This window comes from Culex quinquefasciatus, chromosome 3, assembly GCF_015732765.1.
Source record: "Culex quinquefasciatus strain JHB chromosome 3, VPISU_Cqui_1.0_pri_paternal, whole genome shotgun sequence".
NCBI classification, from domain to species: Eukaryota; Metazoa; Arthropoda; class Insecta; order Diptera; family Culicidae; genus Culex; species Culex quinquefasciatus.
This window is the reverse complement of record NC_051863.1, coordinates 40,769,959-40,795,002: the sequence shown is the minus strand read 5'-3', so window position 1 is coordinate 40,795,002 and position 25,044 is coordinate 40,769,959. Positions and strand designations below refer to the sequence as shown.

Below are 25,044 nucleotides of genomic sequence, written 5' to 3'. Positions count from 1 at the left end.
ATAAGCTCGTGGACGGTCTTACCTGCTGCTCTAATCCTTTGGGGATTACCGCGGTGCACTCGGATCGAAATTTGTAATTTTCTCCGGCACTGCATCTACCCGTGAGAGGTAGAAATTCAATCCCTCGAACGACGCCATATTTGGCACGAATCCCACCGTCGGTAATCGGATTCCGCATCTTGACATCGAGGAATCGAAAACGGAAACATGATACGATTTATTTCCAAGACTTGTTCGTCTCACGAAAGCTCCAATTTCTGAAGCATCGGATATCGATCGCACTATCTGCGTGCCACAAGATCATGGAAAGCTCCAACTTGCACACGCTCCGGGCTCGTTAACCCTGGAGATGTGTCATGAGTCATTTCGTGAAGGACTCATGCCAGATGATATAGAATGGTGAATTCTTCCAGCTCGCTGCGCCGCAGTAAATGGGGTGTGAAGTCTGGCGTGCTGCGAAATCATAAACGGAGTGGGGGGTTGGGATGTTGCTTTCTTGGACCAGCAGCTGCAGCTGTCCGGTGTCGTTACGTCGTTAGGGAAGTTTGATGTGATACCCTAGTTGAAGGGGGGAACCTTCCAAACAGATGAGTGTCTAACACGAAAGGACATTGAAAACAATTGATGAGTTATTCTGAGAAATTATTACAAATCTAAATTGCGATGGGAAACGCAAAATCCAAGTATAGCTCCAAAGCTTCATAAAACTTGAAATTACAAGGATTTACTGCTTAGCAGGATGCACAAAACACATTAAGAACCAGTACAATCTTTATCCTTCACATGAGGAAGAACCGACGAAGAGGCGAACGTAATTTTACGATTTTACCAAACGTTCCCATAAAATGTGCAGCTCCGATGGTTCCACAAACCATCAGAATATCGTACTAGTTACGTGGTTTTTGTTGGCATTTTACGGCAGCTGGAATTACACATTATTCCGAGCGGCATCGTAATTGCAAGCGAACGTTAAAGTGTAGTAAAAAGGGATGATTGCGGGAAACGTAAAATATCATTGTTTCGGGAATGTGTGTCTTGAAATTACAGTTTGTTTAACAATGTTGCTGACCAGGATGTGTTACATAACCTCTGTAACCCTCTACAACCCAACCCCGTCTCTAGACGGACTTCCATCTTAAAAATTGCCAAAAATCATTTTTTCAACCAATTTTTGATTTTTAAAAGGCATTGGAAAGAATAACTTTTAAAATTTCAGAAAATTTTAAGGTCGGAAGTTTGACTTGCTTGATGTGACTTTGTCAATGTTTTTACTAAAAAAAATCCTATATTTTCAGTAAAAATAAGAATGCAGTAATTTTTGTAGCGTCCCAGACTATGCCTCTATGCATTTTTTGAAATTTAAATGAAAAACATGCAAAAAAATTAAAAAGTGACTGTGAAAACATGATAAAACTATACTATCAAAAACAAACATAAACTAAACATGATAAATGCAAATTAAAATACTAAAAATAAAACAAAACTAAAATCGTAAAAATAATAAAATAAAAGCAAAAACAATACATATGTTGTAGATGGGAGTAGTTCTCCACGAAATCGGTATTTTTTTCTTAATTTTAATTAAGAAAAACTGCGACTATTTAAAAAAGAGTTAGTTACCTAAAAATGGCTATAACTTGAAAACCGTGCACTTTATCAAAATTTCACTGAAGTACTTTTTGATTGCAAATTCAATTTAAAATCGAAAAATGAAGTTGAAAAATTTTTGCGCCCAGTATTTTGAGTTTTTGAAAAAATCGGTAATGATTCAAAAATAACTCGGTCAAACATTTTTTGCCCATTCTGAAAAAAATGTGAAAAGTCGGCAATTGATGTCCCCTAAAACATATCAGAAAATGAAAAATATTGAAAATAGTGTTTTTTTTTTTGCAAATCACGATTTATAATCACAAAAAAAAATGACCGTGTATCATATTTTTTCAGTGTAGCCCATATCCATACCTACAACTTTGCCGAAGACACCAAATCGATCAAAAAATTCCTTCAAAAGATACAGATTTTTGAATTTTCATGCGTCAATTTTGTATGGACAGTTGCCAAATTTGTATGGAAAATTATATGGACAGACTAATGATGCAAAATGGCTTCTTTGGGCATACCAAAAAAAAAATCAAAAAAGTTTCAGTCAGATTGAAAAATACAAAAAAATCGAATGACCGAAATCTGAGAGAATTGTTCATATACTATCAAAAACAAACATAAACTAAAAATGGTAAATGCAATTTAAAATACTAAAAATAAAACAAGAAAAACATAAAACAATAGAAGTAAAGAGAAGAACAAGGAAAAAACAACCAAATAAGCTAAAACAATACATATGTTTTAGATGACAGAAAATTTCATTGAGCTATTGCACAAGTTGGTCAAAATTCATTTGGCAGTGTTGCCAATTTTTTAAATATATTTTCTAAAGCTCATAAAAAAGTAAAAAAAAACTGTTTGATTTTATTTTTAGATTTTAAATCAAAAACGTAGTTCAGTACGAGTTGTATTTTAATCCAACGAGGTTCACCAATAAAAATGACGAGTGCTGAAAAACTCTAGTTTTGCAACGAGCTGCATACATCATTTATTGATTTCGTAAAAACACCCTTGTAATGGCATTTTAAGTCAAATGTCACTTCACAATTCAAAGTTAAACATTTCACCACTCATTTCAGTTTTGAAAAGTATAACTTTTCAGCCCTTGAATCGAAAAGTATTACTGTTCGATTCTGTTAATTTTGCTAGAGAAAAGTAGGCAGTATAGCTCGAGAATGATTTTTTTTGTCGATCAAAAACGTGACTTTGTTACCTGTAGGAGTCATGGCCAAGCTTAACCATCTCTAAAAATGTTTTTTTTTTTCTAAAAAAGCAGAAAATTTCCTACAAATTTAATTTAAAAAAATATTTTTTATGCATTATTAATAGGCGGGACCCGGTGCCTGCGATTCCCGTTACAGTTTATATTGAATTCCAAGAAGAATGTAACAGAAAAATCAGGCATCGGGTCCTGACTGTTAATATAACAATAACTAAGATGCCCTAGATTTTTTAAGTGACGATAAAATTAAACGTGGTCAGATCAAGCTTTGTTATGACTTCTTCAGGTAAAAAAGTCACGTTTTTCAACTAAATAAATAAACTTCAGACTATGACAAACAAACAAACTTGAAGTTTTTGACAGTTTGCCTGCATTTGTACACCCAAAGGAAAAATATATATCAAAATCTGCAACAGTGGATTTGCTGCAGAAAATGTTACATTTTCTAAAAGTTTTTGCAGCAAGCTCATAGCTCATTTTTGCCCGCGTGTAAACATGTCAGTGATCTGCAGTTCTCACCAACACACATATAATGCTGGCGCGTCGCCGAGCAACACTCCAGAGAGAAGATTATGTTGGTGCTCTGTCCCTCTCATTTCATCAAGCGTCCATGGCGCGGTGGTAGCGTGTCGGAACAATAACCAAGAAGTTAATGATTTAATCCTCATTCTGTTTAGATTTTTTTTCTCCAATACAATCAATCAGCCGTCAGTAATGTCGATAATTGTCGGTAACGGGCAAAAATGTCATACCAGGGTAATTCTCTACCAACTCACACGAAATCGGGAAAAGTTGCCATCAAAATTTTTGTAATTGTCTGCTCTACAACTTTGTAGAACATTGTTACACTCTAAAAAATAACCCTGCAAAGTTAGAAAAAAAGTCACCAAATTTCTATCTCATCACCGTTTCAGGTTGCAAATTATTGAAAAATACCTCTTTTTTCGCATGTTCAAAAATTGAAGGGATCGTACCGCCCCTCCGTCACGAGATATCAAAAAACGGACCTCGGATTCGTGATCAGGGACAAAAGTTACCCCTTAGGACAAAGTTTCACGCAAATCGAAAAGGGGTTCGGGCCAACTGCTGTGTGAGTTGGCGGAGAATTACCCACTACTATATCGCAAAAAATGCATGAGGACAGATTTCATGCAGATTCTGATATACTTTCATGCCGCCATGCATCACAATCATGCGACTACCAGTTGGGTGTATCCAGAAACGTCAGCCTGTATATTTTTTGACCACCTGAACCAGATTCTCACACCACGACGGACATCGATTACCGGACGCTCGTATCAGGGAACAAGTAAAGAATTTTGAAGACAGGACGTGTTGATGCTTCACTTTTTTATGGGGATAAGGGAAAATCTCCAATATCTGCAATATTCAAACGAAAACAGCCGTTTTCTTGGCCAAATTAAATTGGTCCAATTTTTTTGTCTGTTTATTTGTATGGTTCAAGAAATGTTAATGTTCAATAATTTTCACAAAAACACATAAACCAGCTTAAGCTCATCACACACTACAAAAAAAGATCATTCAAATGAAGTCAACAACCAAAACTGCTCTAACTCATCTAAGACTGTAAGAAAACATGTTTTTTTTATTTAGAGCATTCAAAAACTAACCCCAGATTTTTCAGGAACAAGGATTACGTAACAATATTGCTTAACATTGTATGAGATGCTTTAAATCAAATAACATTTCGACAAAAAAAACAACAAAAATCATTGCCCTTCAGATTGTTCCACCCAATTTGACACAATGTAAACGCTCCTCCCATATCATCCGTCAGTATATCGTATGCTCAAACCGACGCAAATGTCACTCGGATTGCTGCTGCTTCACTCTTCCGCCTGCCAACAATGACGAACAAACGACTGCAGTAAAATTGCAGTGTGCTGCACCTCTGCTTCCGGTTCCGTCAATCTCTTCCTCGGCAATGCAGAACGATGCAGTCGACATTTGTTTTGATAAAAAGATGATTTCTGCTCCATTTTTGATAAAGCCAACTTCCTTCTTTCGAAGCGTACTACACAATCTGCCAGAAGAGCATTTTTGCAGAACTTTCTGTCAAAACATTCTAAAACAAGAGATAACAACCCACTCTCTAATCACCAACAAAAAGAAAAAATAACATCACAAAGGAAGAAATGAGAAAGCATAGTACTGTTAAATTAACTTCCGTCCCGGCAAGTTGGGTTCTTTACCGGGGTGGGGCCCACCAGACGGGGAAAAAAAAAGTTTCACCGGCTGCCAATTTCCATTCTTTCCTGTGTGTGTGTGTCTGATTTTCCTTTTTTGTTCAGAGAGAGAGGAACAAAAAAAGAAAACCTTATAACGGAATTCAGGCCAACGACGACGACGACGACGACCATGATGATGATTACGGCGATGATGATGATGGTGCTGGCGGAAATAAGTTTTAGAGAAGAGGAAATTGAACACGTTATTAGTGCACTTTTTTTTGTTGGTAGATGCACGAAGAGAGAGGTGCTTCAGGGCTGTTCGGCGATGAGTTGGCACGAGTAGCAGAAGTCGTTCATGAATAAAGTTAAGCTTAATAACGTCTGAAAGTGAATTTTCAAGTACGGATTGCACGAGAAAGCTGCAACTGCCACACTCGAGTTGAATGGAACTGTCAAAGCTGATGAACAACTCAATTTCACTGCCATGTGAAGGTAATTGAAGGCAGTGTCCCTGAGAGGTAGGAACGTCCGAGAAACACTGAATATCTTATCACGTATACCATTAGCATGAAAATCCATCATTGTGACACACATGATGTGTTTGGATACACTCAAAGTTAAAGTCCATACGGATAGTCCTTTAGAAAAGAAACGAGAGCAAAGTACTATTTGGCGAGAGTAAAGACCTCTCGCGCTACAACAAATACAAATCGTGTTCATTGAGTGGCTTATATGAACAAATGACCACCACTTAACCACCGACCCGTGTGGCCGATACGGCAAAGGCGCAGTTCAATATGCCGAAGGTCTCTTGTTCGAGTCTCGGTATCGATACCTTTTTTTTGAAGGGTGATTTTTTTTTTGGAAAATGATCCCACGAGTAAAGTACTCTCGATAATTTCGGAATTTATCCTCTCCGTCCATTCACAGTGCCATTTTACTACCGAACCATGCTCTTTATCATCTCGTATACCGATGCCTGGTTCTGGGTGTATGGTTGAGCCTTTTTTACACTTCATCAATCAAAAATAACAGTAGAGCAATTCTCTACAAAATCGGTCTCTTTTTTAGAATCTTAATTTTTGTATTTTTTAGTCCGACTGAAACATTTTTGGTGCCTTCGGTATGCCCAAAGAAGCCATTTTGCATTATTAGTTTGTCCATATAATTTTTCATACAAGTTTGGCAGCTGTCCATACAAAAACGATATATGAAAATTCAAAAATCTGTATCTTTTAGAGGAATTTTTTTATCGATTTTGTGTCTTGGGCAAAGTTGTTGGTATGGATACGGACTACACTGAAAAAAATGATACACGGTAAAAAAATGTCGGTGAGTTTTTATTTAACTTTTTGTCATTAAAACTTGATTTGCAAAAATAAACACTATTTTCATTTTTTTTTTTATTTTCTGATATGTTTTATGGGATGCCAACTTATCAGAAATTTCCAGAATGGGCAAAAAATCTTTGACCGAGTTATGATTTAATCAATACAGATTTTTTCTAAAAATCTAAATATTGTTCGCAAAAAAAACTTCATTTTTCGATTTAAATTCAAATTTGCAATCAAAAAGTACTTCAGTGCAATTTTGATAAAGTGCAGCGTTTGCAAGTTATAGCCATTTTTAGGTAACTTTTTTCAAAATAGTCGCAGTTATTCATTTTTTTTAAATTAGTGCCCATGTTTGCCCACTATTGAAAAAATATTTTTGAATAGCTGGGAAAATTCTCTGTATTTTGCTTTTTTGAACTTTGTTGATGCGACTTAGTTGCTAAGATATTGCAAAGATTTAAAAACAAGAAAATTGATGTTTTCCAAGTCTCATCCAAACAACCCACCATTTTATAATGTCGATATTTCGACATAAGAAACATTCGTGAAATTTTCCGTTTTAGTGACAAAAACTGAAATTAAAAATCACCAATTTTGTTTTACCGTGTATCATTTTTTTCAGTGTACTCCATATCCATACCTACAACTTTGCCGAAGACACCAAATCGATCAAAAAAATCCTTCAAAAGATACAGATTTTTGACTTTTCATACATCATTTTTGTATGGACACACCTGCCAAATTTGTATGGAAAATTATATGGAAGAACTAATTATGCAAAATGGCTTCTTTGGCTATACCGAAGGCACCAAAAAAGTTTCAGCCGGATTAAAAAGTACAAAAAAATCGAATGACCGAAATCGCAGAGAATTGATCAGTACTGAAAAGTTCCACTTTTCGACACTTGTGGCCAAAATTCGTTGTTTAGTTGACCAAATTCATGCTTAAAAATCATCATTTCGCAACTTGTCACATGAACTTTATGTTGTTTTTTCAACAAAACTTTCAAATTAGTAACTGAAAAATTTTAGGCAACGCGGACGGAAAAAAACTATATTTCGGAATTTAGAGCATAATCTTAGAAAAAACTACGTCATTTGGGGTTGGCCCTTACAAAATTGTAAGAAGGCTTGTAATTGTTTAACTAATTGGTCAATTTAAAACAATAATATTAGACTAATAACCCTAACAGAAATAATAAATAAGTTTCTGAACACAAAAAAGGAAAGGATTTAACTATTGTGGCATATTTTTTTTCAAATATTTTTTAAGTTAATGATGGAAAAATTATTCTTAAGACCATACGAAAATTATAGGATAGTTTTGGTAATTTTGATTTTTGGTGCATATATGCCCATCAAGCCTGAAAATAGGAGCGGCCGTGGCTGACTGGTAACGATGTTCGCTTTGTAAGCGAATGGTTCTGGGTTCGATTCCCATCTGCTCCCAAGGAGAAAGTTAAGTACACAGAATTTGAAATGATGAATATGAACGAAAATTCAAAGTCGCTCGAGGCGGGGTTCGATCCCCCGTCCTTTGGATTGGTAAGCAAAAATGCTAATCACTAGGCCATGACGACTTGGTAAGCTTGGACTGGAATTAGGAATACTGTTACAGAGAGCGAGTTGTGGCGCTATAACCACGGCAAATAGTGTCCAGGGCATTCGTGGAAATACAATGTCCTATCCCAGAGGGTCCCGGAGTACAAAACCTTCTTAGCATGGTGCTCCCACTAATACAACCAAAAATCTTGGAGCGTATGGTGGTGTGTCCCCACGCTTCTTCCTCCCCTGTCGATTCAGAATTGTGTTGTTGTTCGAACACTCAGTGCTCAAACTCAACCCAATTACGAATCATCTCTGCGATACGGCTTTACGCAGTAGGCCTGGCCGCTTTAACGCTTGTGATGTTTCAATGCATTCTAATGCAATGGCGCACTGCAAATGTTAATAAATGACAAGAAGAGTGCTAGGCGTCATCTAACCTACAAAGCAAAAAATCCGATGGTAAAATCGCATGCAAAAGCATGCACATCACCTTCGTCAAAATAAACACTTAATATTACACACTGCATGTACAATTTTTGCAAATACAAAAAAAAGTAGGAACCGACGAGATTCAAACCCAGCACCAACAGTGAGGACTGGCGCCTTAGCCCACTCGGCCATCAGACCGATGAAAAGTTGTAAGGATAAACGCATATATGAACTTGACATTTCGGTCAAGTAGGTTTCCCATAGGGGGATGGCGTCGCTATTTTTAGACCACGTTTTCCACTTTTTCTCATCTAAACCGACTACTTTATCGACTTCATTTTGCTGGGCGAGATAGGACGGCGTCTATTTTTAGACGATGACTCAGCACTTTTCCACTCTTGCGCTTAAAAAAACCAGGTGGCAGCACGATGTAACGCCACGTCCCTATACTGATGGGCTACATATTTCAGGGTGTAAAATGACATAACATTGCATAAAATAATGCAATATTTATTTTACACCCAGGCCTTTTACACGCAGCTGGATTACTACTTTTTTAGCTGTGTAAGGCACTCTCCAGGATCCCTTCGAAAGATTGGCTGCGCTAGGGTCTGATTAGATTAGATTAGATTAGATATATGCCCATCAAGCCTGAAAGTGTTAAAATACAAATACAAAAACTGCTTTAGTCCTGAAACACTCCGGCAACGTTGCAACTCCGAATACGTGACATCAGCAGTAACGAGAAGATTTGAGATAACTTTTTTTAACAGTATATCCCATAAACCTGGCCAGAGTGTGGAGCCCCCCACCATCTCATCTCGTTTATGGACAATTTAAATTTTATTCACATCAGCAGCAGTAGTGGTCCAACCGCAGGGGAATGGCATTTCGGGCTCCATCCCGGGGGTTTCATCACCATCATTGTTTGGCTCGAAATACATAAAAATGCGCCTTTTTATACCGATGGTTGCGTTACGAGGGGGTCTCCACCAGTTTATATTTATTAGCGAAGTTTTTTTTGTGTTCATTTATGGTTATTACTATGGCATTTCGGGGTTTTGGATTGTAAAATGTCGGCATTCGGGAATGTTTTTGGGTGTTTTCAACAATTTTGTGGGAGGTCGGAATTCTGATTTGAGTGAAAGAATTTGAATTTATTTTAAAATCAAAATCCAAATGATAAATTTATTTTGTTGAGTTGCAATGGATTGGTCAAGCCCAGATATCTCACGACTTGCGCTGTACACTGTTGCCATTTTGAACAATCTACGATGCGATTATCTTACCTGGGCGAATTATTCATGCAGAAACTTCCATTCATTTTATCATTATTTTTGCCCTCACCTCCAGTTCCGAACCCAGAGCTGGCTCATGTTTTATGTATCACTGGATGTATTCGATTCTTATTCATTATTTATTTTAAATGCAATTTCAGGCCATACCTTTTGGAACCCCCAATAGCACGCTCAGATTTTCCAGTTTACGATTTTTGTTCGAGCATGAATACACACACACACCCGGTTTCGCTTCACTGAAAGTGCCATTTGTGTACCAATTTATAGCAAGGTTGTGTTCATTGGATCCAAACAAGCTCCAAAAAGGTCACGTTTGCCCTTGGCAGAATCTCATGTACAGGCGGGAAATCCCAACGGAGCTTACCGTAATTAGCATCCTAGAGATGTTCTTAGATGTGACGAAATTCCATTTTTCGGGGTCCTTGTACAGTTATTGAAGGAATTACGCCGCCATTTTGGCCACACACAAACTCCCCACTTTTCAACCCTCGAAAAAAAAACTAATAACGAAATGCTCGCGTAACATAAATTTTTATGATTGATGACTCCACTGCGGGAGGGTAATGGTGAAAACGCAAGTCACACCCGTAATGTGCCTCCATTCGGCTCTCCCCCCGAAAAAAAAAAAAAACAAACTCATAATCATTTATTATAAAATCTGTTCTCCCGTGTGGCGCAGCGCACGCTGAATATCTGAGAACATTTTTTAATACTTTTTTTTGCTTTAGCAAAGTTGAAACGACTTGCCGCATTTGCCTAATATGTTTGGGATGAGGTTTTCCCTTTTTGGCGAGAGGAACGGCCGTCCATTTCCGAGGATGATTAGTTTATCACAAAGCGACCCATTTTCAAAAACATTTTTACCGTTTACCCGGGCAGACGGTAATAACAAAATTCATGTCATTTCAATAACAGATTTTGTTAAAATAACAGAAACTGTTATTGAATATTCTTGGAAAAAAAATTTGGAAGAAAAAATAATAACAGTTTCTGTTATTTTAACAATAAATGTTATTGGGATGGTATTCAATAGGAAATGTGGAATAAGATAATAATAACAGTTTAAGTTATGTTTTTCCATTTAATTCCATAATAACAGGAACTGTTATTGGTTTGATATTCCATTGGAAATGTGAAATAAGATAATAATAACAGATTAAGTTATGTTTCTTCATTTAATTCCATAATAACAGGAACTGTTATTTGTTTGATATTCGATAGGAAAAGTGAAATAAGATGATAATAACAGTTTAAGTTATGTTTTTCATATTTCTGAGCAGGGAAGTAAAAGAGGTAACTGGAGGTCGTAACATAACCATAACAAAAAAAACTTTTTATTTTTTATAGCAAAATAATCATTGATTTTTTTAATTTGAAAAATTGAAATTTGGAAATTATTTAAATATGTTTTTTCCTGATATTTTTTATCAAAATTATATTTTGTAATTTTTTAGATATTCATGGACTTAGCCAATTTTTTGAAGCCGGTTGTTAAAAAAAAAACAAGAGATAAGATTTCCGCTTACCCAAGCTTTGGACAATTTTTAGTTTTTCGTTAGCGTGTACATTAGGATGTAACAAAAATGACTTTAGGCGGGCACTCAAGGGTTTGTTCCGGTGGGCATACAGAGCCAAAATCTTAAATATGAGCTTGATTAGACGTAACAGGAGCTGACGCTTTGCATTTGAATTTTAAATGGTATTTAACATGCGATTTTTTTTTCCAAAAATGTCACTCTTTGAGGCACTTTGGTCACTGAAGCGTTTTTTTTCAGCATCGCTGTAGGCCAGATCCTTACGCATCTTTTGGTATATATAACATTGAAGTTTGGAGCACCCTAGAGCTCGGTACAGACCTTCAAAGTTTGATATTTTTCAAAAATCGGCCCCGTTAAAAAAGATATACGTCGCACCTCGCGACGCCCGAGACGCTATTTGATTTTCCCATTTAAAATTCAAATGCAAAGCGCCAGCTCCTGTTACGTCCAATCAACCTCATATTTAGGATTTAGGCTCAGTATGCCACCGGAAAATCCCCTGAATGCCCGCCAAACAGTCATTTTTGTTACACTCTGGTGTACATCAGTCTGTATCGCCAAGGACTTAGTTTAATTATTTGTCGAGCTTTCTCAAAAGTATTTTTTGCAGACTTCACAACATTGAAAGTAGATTTTTGAAAAATATTTTCGTACAAAAATTCTACGCCGGAATGCTAACAATCCTTTGTAAAGCCCTCACCAAAAAAATTATTATACACACATCTAGAGTTTTATTTGAAAAGGTCCTGTGAACATAGGGAATCTCACAGCTTATAGGACTTTCGCAGCATTAAAATTTAAAAAAGTAATTGTAAATATAGTTCTACCAGTATTTTTTTTTTTTTTGTTCTTTTATGATTTTATTAAGTATTTTTCACTCATATTCGATCCAAAGAGCAGTTTTTGAATCGCTTTCGATGCTCATAGGGTTATGCGACATGGCCATATTCTGCTCCGGATCGACGTTATTAACCAGCTTCGTAATCTCGTTGTTTATTCTAAAAATCTCTAATCAACCAAGGGTGTCCACAATTCCACAACATTGCGCTCAAGGACTTCCGGTGTTAATCCGGTGTGCTTCACCACAATGTACTGTTTGTTCCATGCCGAATTTTTGCCCATGTCCTCGGAAATCAACCGGTCCACGTACACCAGCTCTTCCTCAAACAATCGTTAACTCTTGATGGCCGACCGGCGGTGCTGCCATTCGTGATAGTTCTTCTCGTCGGTGTTCAGGATGTTCTTCTTCAGATCCAGCTCCCTTGAAGAATCGTTCAACCATTCGACAATCACCTCGCGAAAGTACCAAAGTTGATAATTCTTCGGATTGTCCTCGAGTAGTCCAGCTTATCGACGCCTTCAGAATGTCTTGCTGGTACTGCCATACCGTATAGTTTTTCCGCATCCTGTGTTAACCCAAGCGCCCGCAGGGATTTTTCCTGCTTGGAAATGACCACCATCAGGTAGGAAAACACGTCGTTGAACTGTTCGCTGTAGCGGATTCTCGCCACCGGATTCTCGTCGTCATCCTGCTTCAGCGGCTCGATGTCCTTCCACTCGGGCCGGGCCCGTACATGGTCCATTCTTCGCCAAACTCTTCGGCGGAACTGTTGCCGCCAGCCACCGCAAACATTTGAACCAAATTCTTCGGCAGGAAACTTTGGGATGATTGACGCTAGCAAGAGAGCGCACAGAAGAAGAAGAAATTTATTCGGAACGTCAAACCAAGTTCAAAACAAACTGTTTAAAATGCACTCTTAAACCAATTCCCAAAACTACTGAACTTGATAATGAGTAGTTTTGTACCGAATTTAGGATTATTTTCTGAGTAAATTCCAATTTGCAACTGTTTCTGATTTTAGAGTGTAGGGTTTGTTTACATTAAACCGGGGGTGGTGAGGTGGGAATGGAAACGCTTGGAAACGGAATCCGCCCAAAGTGGTCATCTCCAAATGACGTTTCTCTGCTAAAGTTTTGATAATATGTACCAACTCAAACTCGAACTTAATTTTCTGAAAAAAAAACGAATTGTTTCATAAGAAAAAAAAATATGAATGTGCAGGATGCTCATTTATGAGAGAACTTGTTTTTAAAAGCTAAATGCTATTAATTTTATATTTTCTAACTCAAATATGCATAAACGTTTTTTATGGACGCCCCCTGCTCTCACACGTAAACGTCAACAGTGCGATCGCAGCAGGCACTGTTTTTTCGTCGTCGCGGCAGGCTGTTGTTTATTTTTCGTGTGTGCCAGATCTGCAGTTGCTCGTCGCGTGTGGATCGAGTTTGCACCGAATTCCGGTTCCGGATCCCTTTTCGGTAGTTCCGTCGTGTGTGTATGTGCAAAGGGTAAAACGCGATAATCGGGAAAAATGTTTCTTTTTGGCGAAAGTTTTGTGTTTTTGTTCGTCAAGGAGAAGATTGCTGCAGCTGGAGCGAAAAAAACACAGCTGTAAGCGACACAACAGCGAATCCTCGCAGCAAAACAGAGGACAGGACCTATCGGACGAATGCCCTCAGTTTTGATCGGGGTCTAAGGCATTTCCATCATTTCGGGGAACTTCAGCAATCGGCAGGATCCTGGTCAAAGGGTGAGCAAATTTTTGTGTTTTTCAAATGATTCATCCGGAAAGCAAAACAATGTAAATGGGCTAATGCCGAAGTGTAAACAAAGCGGCTATCCTGCTCACGTCAGTTTATGTTTACATTAAGAACGATCAGGACATACTCTTTGTTTACACTTTGACATTGGCCTTATTACATTGTTGTGCTAGAGTTATTTCATTATTTTTGATTGTTCACACACTTTCGTGTTTCCAAGTTTACTTTTGCAAATGCTGATTATTGACGGGGAATTTCTTTTCAGATTCAAAGAAGAGGAGGCCTAATACGCTAACGGTGGAGCGGTCCAGAACGCCGACTGTTCCGAAGCCAAAGATGATTCTGCAACCTGTAACGGTTGCGATGAGGACGGACTGCATGCCAGCAGGAGCAAACTTTAGTAATCGGAGCAATCAGTTAAGTAAACTTATTTTTTTAGCGATACATTTTTCTCCTCCTTCTCTTCTTTTTCCTCGTCCTCCTTAACTTCTTCCTCCTCCTCCAATTCAATCTATCCTGTCCACGTCAGTGCATGTTTACATTTAACATATCCTACCATGTTAAATCTAGCAAAACAATGCCAAAGGAGTGTAGTGGGGTTGTAAACAAAGAATGTATCTTGCTCACGTTATAGATAATGTTTACATTTGGCATGAAAGGGATACACTCTTTGTTTACAAACCCACTACGGCCTTTTGGCATGACTGCTTATTCACAAATCCAAATTGGCCCATTTAGTTTGTTTTGCTTAATTTGATAATAACCTTTAACTACGCTTTTTAACAGGCTTTTTGAGTGCATTCAGGCACAAATTGTAAAAAATAAGTTTTTGTTAGATTAGAACAAAAATGTTTATTTCGTCCCAACTAGTTGTATCCAACAGGTAACTATTGTTATAGAGTAAAAATAATTGCATTTTCAAAGGGAAAATAGTGCATGAAATATGCCTTTGCAAGTATTATCTCCCATATTGATTTTACAAGGAATCCGAGTAATTTGAATGATATTTTTTATGAAATTTTATATACTTCTTAGAGAACCTAAAATTTATTTTATTATGTATATTTCATTTTGTTGAAACTTTTATTTGAACAAAATTTGTCAACTTTTTCGCCTAAATCAAAGCCGACATTTTGGTTTGCTCTATATTTTGTTATGTAATATTTGGTTTAAAATATTCAAATATTTTTTTATTGCAGGTTACGGTCTTGGAGTCGATGAAGGCTGCATATTGGAAACTCGAGTTAACGACCACAACGCTCCATTTATTATCAGAAATTCTTCCTGTGGCGATGCTTATCACTTTAATGATATTCTTCAGATAAGTGCCTTAATTTTTAAAGAAAAAGAATAAGACACTTTGTGATAATTTTTCTTTCTTTTCAGGTTGGACTTCAACATTGATCGGCAAAAATAATCAATGTGATTGTATCGAAAAACCAGAGGAGTGATTACGGATTTTGACGGATAAAATAATAACACTTTTTGTTATGCAATCAATCCATAATAATAACAGTTTTTGTTATTTGGGTGCTCCCCATCTTTCGCTCAGAATAACTATTCTTGTTATTCTATTGTTCTGGACTCTATGTTATTAGTATGTTATTGTAATAACAGAGCAATAACAATTTGAGTTATTTTTCGAACAAATCTTTGTTATGGAAATTTGTTATTTTAACAACTAATCCGATCATCCCAATAACGGATTTTGATCTTCTCACAATATCAAAAACTGACCTTCCCAAGTTATTTCCGTCTGCTCGGGTAGACGTTTTGAGATAAAATGAATTTCTTATCGTTGTGGCAAGCCGACCGGAATTCCCGCAAAAAAGTACCGAACAAATGTTGCGATAAGAATAATGCTTTGGCTTATCGCGAATGTTTCACTTTGAACGAAGTCCTTAATCTGAGATAAGCATTAAATCTTACCAAATTTAACTTATCAGCAGCTTACGTTGTGGAAATCCTTTTGCTCAGCTTTCTCATGCTTATTTTCCTTTTTTTTATCTATTAGATAACACTGTAATTTTTGGTGTCTAAGTTTCTAACAAACAAAAAAAAATCGCGAAAGCTCACGTAGTTTTACCAATTCAACGAATGGTATGACTCACAACCAAAGCTGGTCTGTAATATTTACCACAGTACACCTGTTTGACCGAATTCAGCTCTCCATCATTCAGACACAAGCTGTTACACCACACAAAACCATAACGACGATGTTTGGGGTTTAAAACCCTCCCTCGCTGCAACCAGAATGTTGTTTATGATGCACCATCAACGTACAGATAAGTGAGCTAGCATCCAGGTTCGGACGATGTAAGTTCATATTAGAATAACAACAGCAAACAGCAAACTTGACCTTTTTTTCACCAAATAGTTGTTTTCTTGGTCTTCAATTAAGTTTAGAAATTTAACATAAAGGGATCGGGTAAAAACACATGGCCATTCTTAACCCATTCTCCAAACATTTATTTTTCTAGCATATCAAACACGTTTTTATTATTTTTTTATGTGACTAAAACTTTCTATGAGGCATTTCGTCCATACAGGTCACCATGTAAAATTTACAGGATGTCTCTACAAAAATGGTATATAAATATTTAAAAATCTGTATCTTGGGAAGGTAGTGGCCATGTATGACTATTTCTGAGAGTATTTTTGAAATATCTCGTCAATTTTCATTTTTGGACATCCAACATCGGACAAGCAGTTGCTGAATTGGCTTGCAGAATGTTTGAGAAATTGAGAAAAATGAAATTTTCTTAGTGTTTTTCAACTAGCCTTTATCTTTCAACAGACGATACCTCTAGAATTAGCATAGCATAGCATTGGTGTCTACCCGTAGCTGCTACTTCGTTATTGACCAGGACCCCCAAAAATTGATCCGTGGACCACAGATGAAACGTAGGAACCAATCATCACCCTGGTCAATACCGACGCCGGCCACGACCAGTGGTAAGACACGGGGAAGTGGATGGGAATGTTAGTCCGATACTTGAGTGATGGGACCGCTAAATCAGCTGCGTCAGGATTCACTGTAGTAGGTGATGCGACCATAAGCAATTTGTTTATTGGTTGAATGTTAATTATTTAGAATTTTTTTCAACCGATCGCTTGCCTTCCGGGCATTGGTGCTGTGGGAAGAACTTTGCGAAAACAAACTAAATATTAAATGAAAAATCATAAAAATATTCAAATTGCGTGGCAGAACTCTCTAAAATTTCTTAAAAAGTGTCTACGTGGTTTATGAACGGCCCCTTCCGAAAAAAAAAGTTTTAAAAACTTCAAAATCAAGTCTAACATTTCCTAAGGACCAAAAATTGTGTTTTATTACATACCATCTGTGTAGCTGTAGCAGCTGAGAAAAAAATATGAGACTTGAATGGACGAACCAATTACGGTAAATGTACAAAGCTTAGGATTCAACATGTCCATGCGCCATGCCCTTCCTTTTTTTAACTTAAAATCAATAAAACTTCAGTTTGTTTTGAGACGCTTTGATAAACATTTTCATTTTGAATAATCGAACTTTGAAATTTTAAAATTATAGGATGACATGATTGGAAAAAAAATAATTTACAACATTCATAACTTTTTTGAAAAAAGCCCGTATAATTCCAAGAAAAGCGATACTTTCGTGAATTAGGATTTATTTTCAATTTATTTTAAATTTTTATTGGCTGAAATTTTGAGTACTTTCTTTTTGAACAATACATCTATTTTACATCATTAGTTCGTCTATACAAATCTACAAACAATTTTGGCAGCTGTCCATACGAAAAAGCTAAAAAAAATTGCTGCCATAAAAACTTTTTTTTTCTGATAGGAAATTTTTTAGATGAACATGGAAAAAATTCTAGAAAAAAATGTTACACCCAGAACTGGGCATCGGCATACGAGATGATAAAGAGCACGATTCGGTAGTAAAATGGTACTGTGTGCGGACGGAGAGGATAAATCCCGAAATTACCGAGAGTACTTTACTCATGGTTCATTTTTCAAAAAAGTTCATCTATCAAAAAAAAGTACCGGTACCGAGACTCGAACCCAAGACCTTCGGCATATTGAACCGTGGCTTTGCCGTATGGGCCACCATGGTTCGGTGACTAAGTGGCGGTCGTTTGTCCATATAAGCCACTCATAGGATGAACTGTTCCAATGAACGAATGAACACGCGAGAGGACTATACTCTCGCAATATAGCACTTTCCTCACGTTTCTTTTCATGAGGACTATCCCCTCGTTCTTTAACTTTGGGTGTGGTCTAAAAAAGAAACGTTGTTTTACATGAAAAAAGAAACTGCGAAAAAACATTCTAATGTGTTTTAACCAGTTCCCACCCAGAACAAAATCGAGATTTTTTACGTTTTTGATGAAATTCTATACCATTCTATATTAATAAATGCAGGTTGAAGCAAGTTGAAACAATGTACGGTTGCTGAGAAATTTAATTTTGAACACTCTGGTGCTCTGGAATAACCATGGGCGTTAGAGGGTTAATTTGCCTACTGAAAATGTCACTTTTTGAGTTATGACACAAATTCACCAAAATCATTTTTAAACTGAATTTCGGAATACAATTTAAAATCAACAAAAACTAAATTGTTATGGACATTTTGTTTCGACCTAAAAGTGATTGTTTGTATAAATAGCGACAAAAAGTTTAATCGAAAAAAGCAAAAAATGTACAACCAATCTAAAATTATTATTATTTTTTACGGAATACGGAAATTTCTGGAGCAACAATTGGAAAGGGCACATAAGCATTTTGACAGCAGGAACTTTTTTGCAAATTTCGAGACTACAGGTAACTTTTTAACACAACCCGCAGTGTTGAAAGGTAGCTATGTAATGTTTACTTTGACTCTCGAAGTTTTGTGAAAAAGCTATTGATAGCCTGAGAATTTCCCGGGGATACAAAATTCCCGGGAAACGGGAAATTTTCAACAAATTTCCCGGGAAATTTGAAATTTTAACGAAAATTATTCTGATTCTGTTTCTGATTATTATTTTGCAACAGAACTGTATTGAACAGCAACATTAATGGTCAAAATGAGTGTGAGGATCAATTAATGGCTTGACTGCTTGTAAAAAATCACGCAACTTTGAGAAAATATATAAATTTACTAATTTTGTATGCTGTCTTTCAAATCGTACCAAATCAAAAAAATATATTATTAGTATGTTGTTGAGATTTGTTTTTATCGAAGTGTTTGGACAGTGAAAATCTATGATTCACAACAATAATATTGCTTTCAAATTTGTCTCAGTAAAAATTGAAATGAAAAAAAAAATCATGCAAAAATAATGTTTTCCATGGCAAATAACTCATTACAAGACAAGTATTTTCAACTCGTGAATAAATAGATAATCATTGGATTTGCTCTAAAAATCTAATTTCCAGCGCTATTTAACTTGAAACACTATTTCATGAAATTACAACTCAAAGTTTAAAAATATTTGAAGCATGTTTTTGAAATATGGTTGCATTCTTTGGATAAATTTCATATGATACGAAGTTGTTTTTTAATGATTTTTCATGGTTCCATTTATGGTATGATTTTAGTTGCATGGTTATAAGAGTGTAACAAAAATGACTTTTTGGCGGACATTCAAGGGCTTGTTCCGGTGGGCATACTAAGCCCAAATCCAAAATATGAGCTTGATTGGACGTAACAGGAGCTGGCGCTCTGCATTTGAATTTTAAATGGGATTTAACCCGTAAAAAAAAGATTTTTTTTTTTCAAAAATGTCACTTTTTGAGGCAGAGGTGAATATTTTATGTTCAAATGATATAACAAAAAAAAACGTTAAAAAAGGTTGTCGACATTAAAATAGATAAATTCATTCCATAAGAGCGTAATGTTTGTTGCCCAAAATATAAGCAAAAAAATTCCTAGTTGTGAATGCTTCAGAAATAAATAATATTTAAATTAGACCTTGACATGAAATTTACAGATAAGCTGATTAGTTCCATATGAACAGTAGATTGAAATTAATAAAATCAAATCAGGTTCTCTAATTATTATTTTTTGTATGATTTCGAAACGTTGGTGCCAAAAAGGTAAGAAATGTATACTTCCGCTTGTATTTCGGGAATTCCCGGGAAATTCGTAAATTTCCCGGGAAAAGGAAAATATTTTTTTCCGGAAAATCCCGGGAATTATAGCAACATAGTTCAAACTGTCAAAATGCCAATTCGTTCTTTTCTTGCGTTGCTTCAGATGAAATTTAAAAAAAATAAAAAAAAATACTCAAATCAACAATAAAGAATATTCAAGAAAAAGAAATGTATATGTTAAAATAACCGTTGTTTAGACAAATTATGTCAAACTTCTTAAAACGTAGCGTAACGTTACAGAGATTTTGGGGCTTCAAATTGTTGTTCCTTGGTCTAAATTTGTAGGAAATTCAATTCTTGTTCCAAAATTGCCATGAAACGACCTGTTCGGGACTATTTTTTGAAATCTTTTTATTTACGATTCGCTTTCTCTTAATTATAGCAACTTCAATAGCTGTAATTAGAAACAAAAGTTTTCCGCATTCATCAAACAAGAGAAACTTCCAGTATTACTGTAAATGCTGGAAAGCGCACATTATTCACATCGCTAGAGGTGAAGGCCTGCTGCCAGTGTGGTAGTGTGAGACGACACGCGGACGGGACACACACGAGACACGCGGTGTGGGACAAAACAAAAACAACAACAAAAACAAACCTTTACGAAAGGGCGAAAGGGAACAGCAGAAGCAGGCATCGCGGGAAAAGAAGGGCGCGGGAGGGGGGGGGGAGTTTCGCGGCACCGAAGCCGGTTTTCTCGCGTGGCACACATTTACACGTTGAACTCGGAAGAGCACGACGGGGGTTGGTTGTTGGGGTTGTATGTGTGAGTTGAAGCATCAACAGCGGCGAGCGCGGGAGGCTCGACAGTTTTCACGTGTTACCACAATGTCTGCCAATGTCGGTCGGTTGGTTGGTCGTTGGCTTGCTGTTGCCGGGTGTGGTGGCATGCGGCTGACGGTGGAATGCCACCCCCACCGAGCAGGGAATAACTCAGTTTTTTTCCCCGGTAGGGGGGAAAACGACCGCGCCCGAGGGGAGGGGGTTTGTCGGTGGCCGCAGCAGACTGTGGTTGGCCGTGAAAATGAGCCCGATGTCGAGAACTGGATGCGGGGGAGGAATCAACCCGGGTGGCATCAATAATTTGAATCCCAAAAAAAATCATTATTGAGGTATAAAAAATGTGGGCCATCCAAAAACCACGTCACTTTTTAAAATTTTAAAAGAATTGTAAAGCCCATTTCAAGAAAATTGTATCCTTCAAGTTTTTTTCGAAAGCGAAGGCAGGTTTGAACATGTGTGTCAACAAAAAAATTGTGTGAAATTGTGTTCCATAAAAAAATCCAGAATTTTGTTAATAAAAAACTCTGGAGTTTTTTTTGAAAAGGACCAATAAACCAATTTTTCAGTTCTTGCTTTTTGGGTGTTTTTGAAACCGCCTTGAGTCAGGGGTATTAAAAACACCCAAAAAGCAAAAACTGAAAATTTGGTTTATTGGACCTTTTCAAAAAAACTCCAGAACTGATGCAATTTCGACGGTGGACCAGCAGGTGACCATCTTCACACAGTGGGGGAGTTTACTTTCCATTATTCTGCACTGTGGGGGACATAAACCTCTCCTGTTACTTCCCTTCTACAATGGTTTGAGATAATAACGAGGTCACCGAGGAGGACACCTGCTGCGCTGCTGCCCTTTTGCAAGTTGTAGTTCTATTAAGAAGAAGTGTTTCATATTCAACAATGTTCCAAACTTACTCAACGCAATCACATAACAGTGACGGAAAGTGAAAGGCTGTCAAGTGCATGTTTGGCTGAAATGACTCTTTCATATTGCCCTCGAGCGCACAGCCCCCTGCGTTGAAAAACAATCCCCAAAATGAAAATCTCCCCGGTGACAGCTCCAGATTCTGTCAGACCTGCACTGCCAAGTTGTCACGTGTGTGTGTGTATTTGTAATGTGACGTGACGTGTGACGGACAGCCGCGCCACAAAGGAGCCGGTAGGATTTCTTTTGTCTGCTTTTCAACTGTTGTTGTTGTTATTCTGTTGTGCTTGTTGCTGATTTTTAAAGGGAAAGGAGGAAAGTAAAATGACAAAAAACAATGTTGTTTTCTTGCCATCGACGCCAACGCAATCCATTTCGAAGATTTTTTTTATTCAAACAAAAAATACACTCAAACCCCGATGGTTTGACACTTTTTTGTTTGACACCCCTTTTACACGGAGTTCACATACACTACCAAACGATTGTTGTGATAGTGTGCGTGAGCGCTGTGTAAAAACAAGGGGGTGTGGCTGCCAATCCCCCGCGTTGTCAGGCCAAAATCCAGCATAAAGCTGACAGACCAAAACTGTCAGACCAAAGCGGGTTTGGCAGCCAATCCCCCTGTCAGACCAAAGAGCAAAAGATAAACAAACTCAAGACACTGATATTGGTGAACACAAATTAGGCAAGACAATTTTGCAACAAAAATATTTTTTCAACAAAAAATATATTTTGGAGCTAAGAAAAATAGTCTATCGCCTATAAAATGATTCAATCAATTGACTTCTTATCGAAAACAGATAAAATAAAAAGATTTATAGCACTTTTTGTTTATTTAAAATTTCAACCAAATTTTCGGTGTTTACCTAAAGCATCTTGCAATGAAGTATGCGGAATTGTGAATCGTCTTCTTACTTCATCTCCTTGTTTAAAAAGTGACAGTTCGTCGACCAACCAACGGGGTACAAACTAAAAAAGTGTCAAACGAAAAAGTGACCAACCACCGGGGGTTGAGTGTAAAGGATACGTTTGACATACCGGGAAAGTTGGGCCCAGTCAGTGGATTCAATCTGGTTGCACTGACGGCACAGCATGCAAACAACGGCCAACGAAAATAAACAAAGTATCCCGCTGCATATCTACTGCAGCTGATTCCAATCACAGTAGCGATCGAAAGTATTGTTAGTTTATTCATTTTTTATTTACACATTCAAAATACTTATCAAAAAGATTTATTTTGATGAAGAAAAAAAATGTAAATATCAATCACTACAAAGCACTTGATTAAAATATAACAGCCACAAACTCTCGTCTTTTACTGTACGAACATCAGTGTAAACAGTGTTTCCATCAACCAACGAACGCTGCTGCTGCCTGGTGGACAAACTTTCCTATCGTCAGTGTTGTACCAGTAGCGGTGCACTGTTTTGCTTCCACTTGACTGTGCGTGTGTTTGCACAGCCAGAATCAGCAGCGGCTGTGCAGATGGTAACAACCTGTAACAACCAACCGATACAGCGTAATTTTGCTGTTGTTACACCTGGTGAAAGTGGCGATTTCGCCGAGCTCTAGCTGGATCGTCCAGAAACACACGATAGAAGGTGGAATCTTCTGGTGCTTGCTTCTATGGTTAGGCGGGGCCAGACAATGGCAGCAATTAGTGTCCGGGACTTCGCTGTATCAGCATAAACAAGTCGTATACTAACTACACTCTACCATAATTTCGCTGCCGGTCAGCGGCAGTTGGATTGTGGAAGCACACTTAGAAGCCCCTGTGAAAGTTCTGACGAGGGGTCGTTTGTCGAAATCGAGCAATGTCAAACTTCAAGGTTTTCGATAAATGCTTGACATTTCAAAACTCGTTTAAAATTTTGGGATTGATCTTTGTCATTTTAGTCATGTCAATGACATAACGATCAGACCAGTAAACTTTTTTTTTATTTGTATTTCTTTGTTTAAACAATTTCGAAAAACTTTTGTTTGATGGAAAACTTGACATCACATCTGATTTTTTTTTCTTTGAAGAGGTAGGTAAAATTCTGTTAAATTGAAGGATTCGGTCCTTTTCCCATCAAATTTGCAGTTCATCACTATTTAAACAAATAAACGTCAAAGTCTAGTTCAAGGCTCCCTTCCCAGTCCTGGCGTTAAGCATAAGGGTACTGGGACTACACAGTTGAGCAAAAGGAGGAAAATGGTTCTGCTTCTGAAAAAGTTGTTGTTGCTCCACACTTCTCTCCTTCAAAGTCCCATCCTTTATCCCTGGTGCGCGGTGGCTTTGGTGACCCATTTCTACGCAGGCTAGCCCTTGCGCGAGGTACATCAGCTTGAATCGACAAGCCCCGCCCTAATGAACGTTTGCATCAATTGGATTTTTAAATTCGTTTTATGTTCAAGAACTCCATCGGAAGGAACGCAAATATCACAAACGTTTAAGTAATGTTGAGTTCAATTCTAACCTAAAATATGACTTCAAACTCAAGATTCGAAAAATTCTGCAAATTTTAAAATTCTGTCGTTCTTTTTTAAAAGATCTAAAAATTGAAAAATTTAAGAATTTAAGAATTTAAAAATTGAAGAATTTTAGAATTTTAGAATTTAATAATTTAAGAATTTAAGAATTTAAGAATTTAAGAATTTAAGAATTTAAGAATTTAAGAATTTAGGAATTTAAGAATTTAAGAATTTAAGAATTTAAGAATTTAAGAATTTAAGAATTTAAGAATTTAATAATTTAAGAATTTAAGAATTTAAGAATTTAAGAATTTAAGAATTTAAGAATTTAAGAATTTAAGAATTTAAGAATTTAGGAATTTAAGAATTTAAGAATTTAAGAATTTAAGAATTTAAGAATTTAAGAATTTAAGAATTTAAGAATTTAAGAATTTAAGAATTTAAGAATTTAAGAATTTAAGAATTGAAGAATTGAAGAATTTAAGAATTTAAGAATTTAAGAATTTAAGAATTTAAGAATTTAAGAATTTAAGAATTTAAGAATTTAAGAATTTAAGAATTTAAGAATTTAAGAATTTAAGAATTTAAGAATTTAAGAATTTAAGAATTTAAGAATTTAAGAATTTAGGAATTTAAGAATTTAAGAATTTAAGAATTTAAGAATTTAAGAATTTAAGAATTTAAGAATTTAAGAATTTAAGAATTTAAGAATTTAAGAATTTAAGAATTTAAGAATTTAAGAATTTAAGAACTTAAGAATTTAAAAATTTAAGAATTTAAGAATTTAAAAATTTTAGAATATAGGGATTGAGGAATAAAAAAACAGGAATTTAGGAATTCAAGAATTTAAGAGAATTTATAAGTTTTTGATCTTTTAATTGTTTTTAATTTAAAATTTTGAATCTGAGATTGTTAAATTCCAGCTTAAATCAAAGATGGAAAGCCAGCTTCTGTTACGTCCAATCATGTTAATATTTGAGATTTGACCACAGTTCGCCCACCGGA

At 36.4% G+C, this 25,044-nt stretch overlaps 1 protein-coding gene and 1 long non-coding RNA gene across 5 annotated transcripts in view; one reads left to right on the top strand and one right to left on the bottom strand.

The window, feature by feature from the left end:
- The window catches only part of LOC6040338 (transcription intermediary factor 1-alpha), an 88,413-nt gene that overhangs the window by 61,875 nt on the left and 1,494 nt on the right, over positions 1 to 25,044 (bottom strand). The window lies entirely within an intron of this gene.
- LOC119770278 lies at positions 13,381 to 15,215 on the top strand. Its single transcript, XR_005278747.1, has 3 exons — positions 13,381 to 13,753; positions 14,029 to 14,179; positions 15,150 to 15,215. It is a non-coding gene; the product is annotated as an uncharacterized LOC119770278 (long non-coding RNA).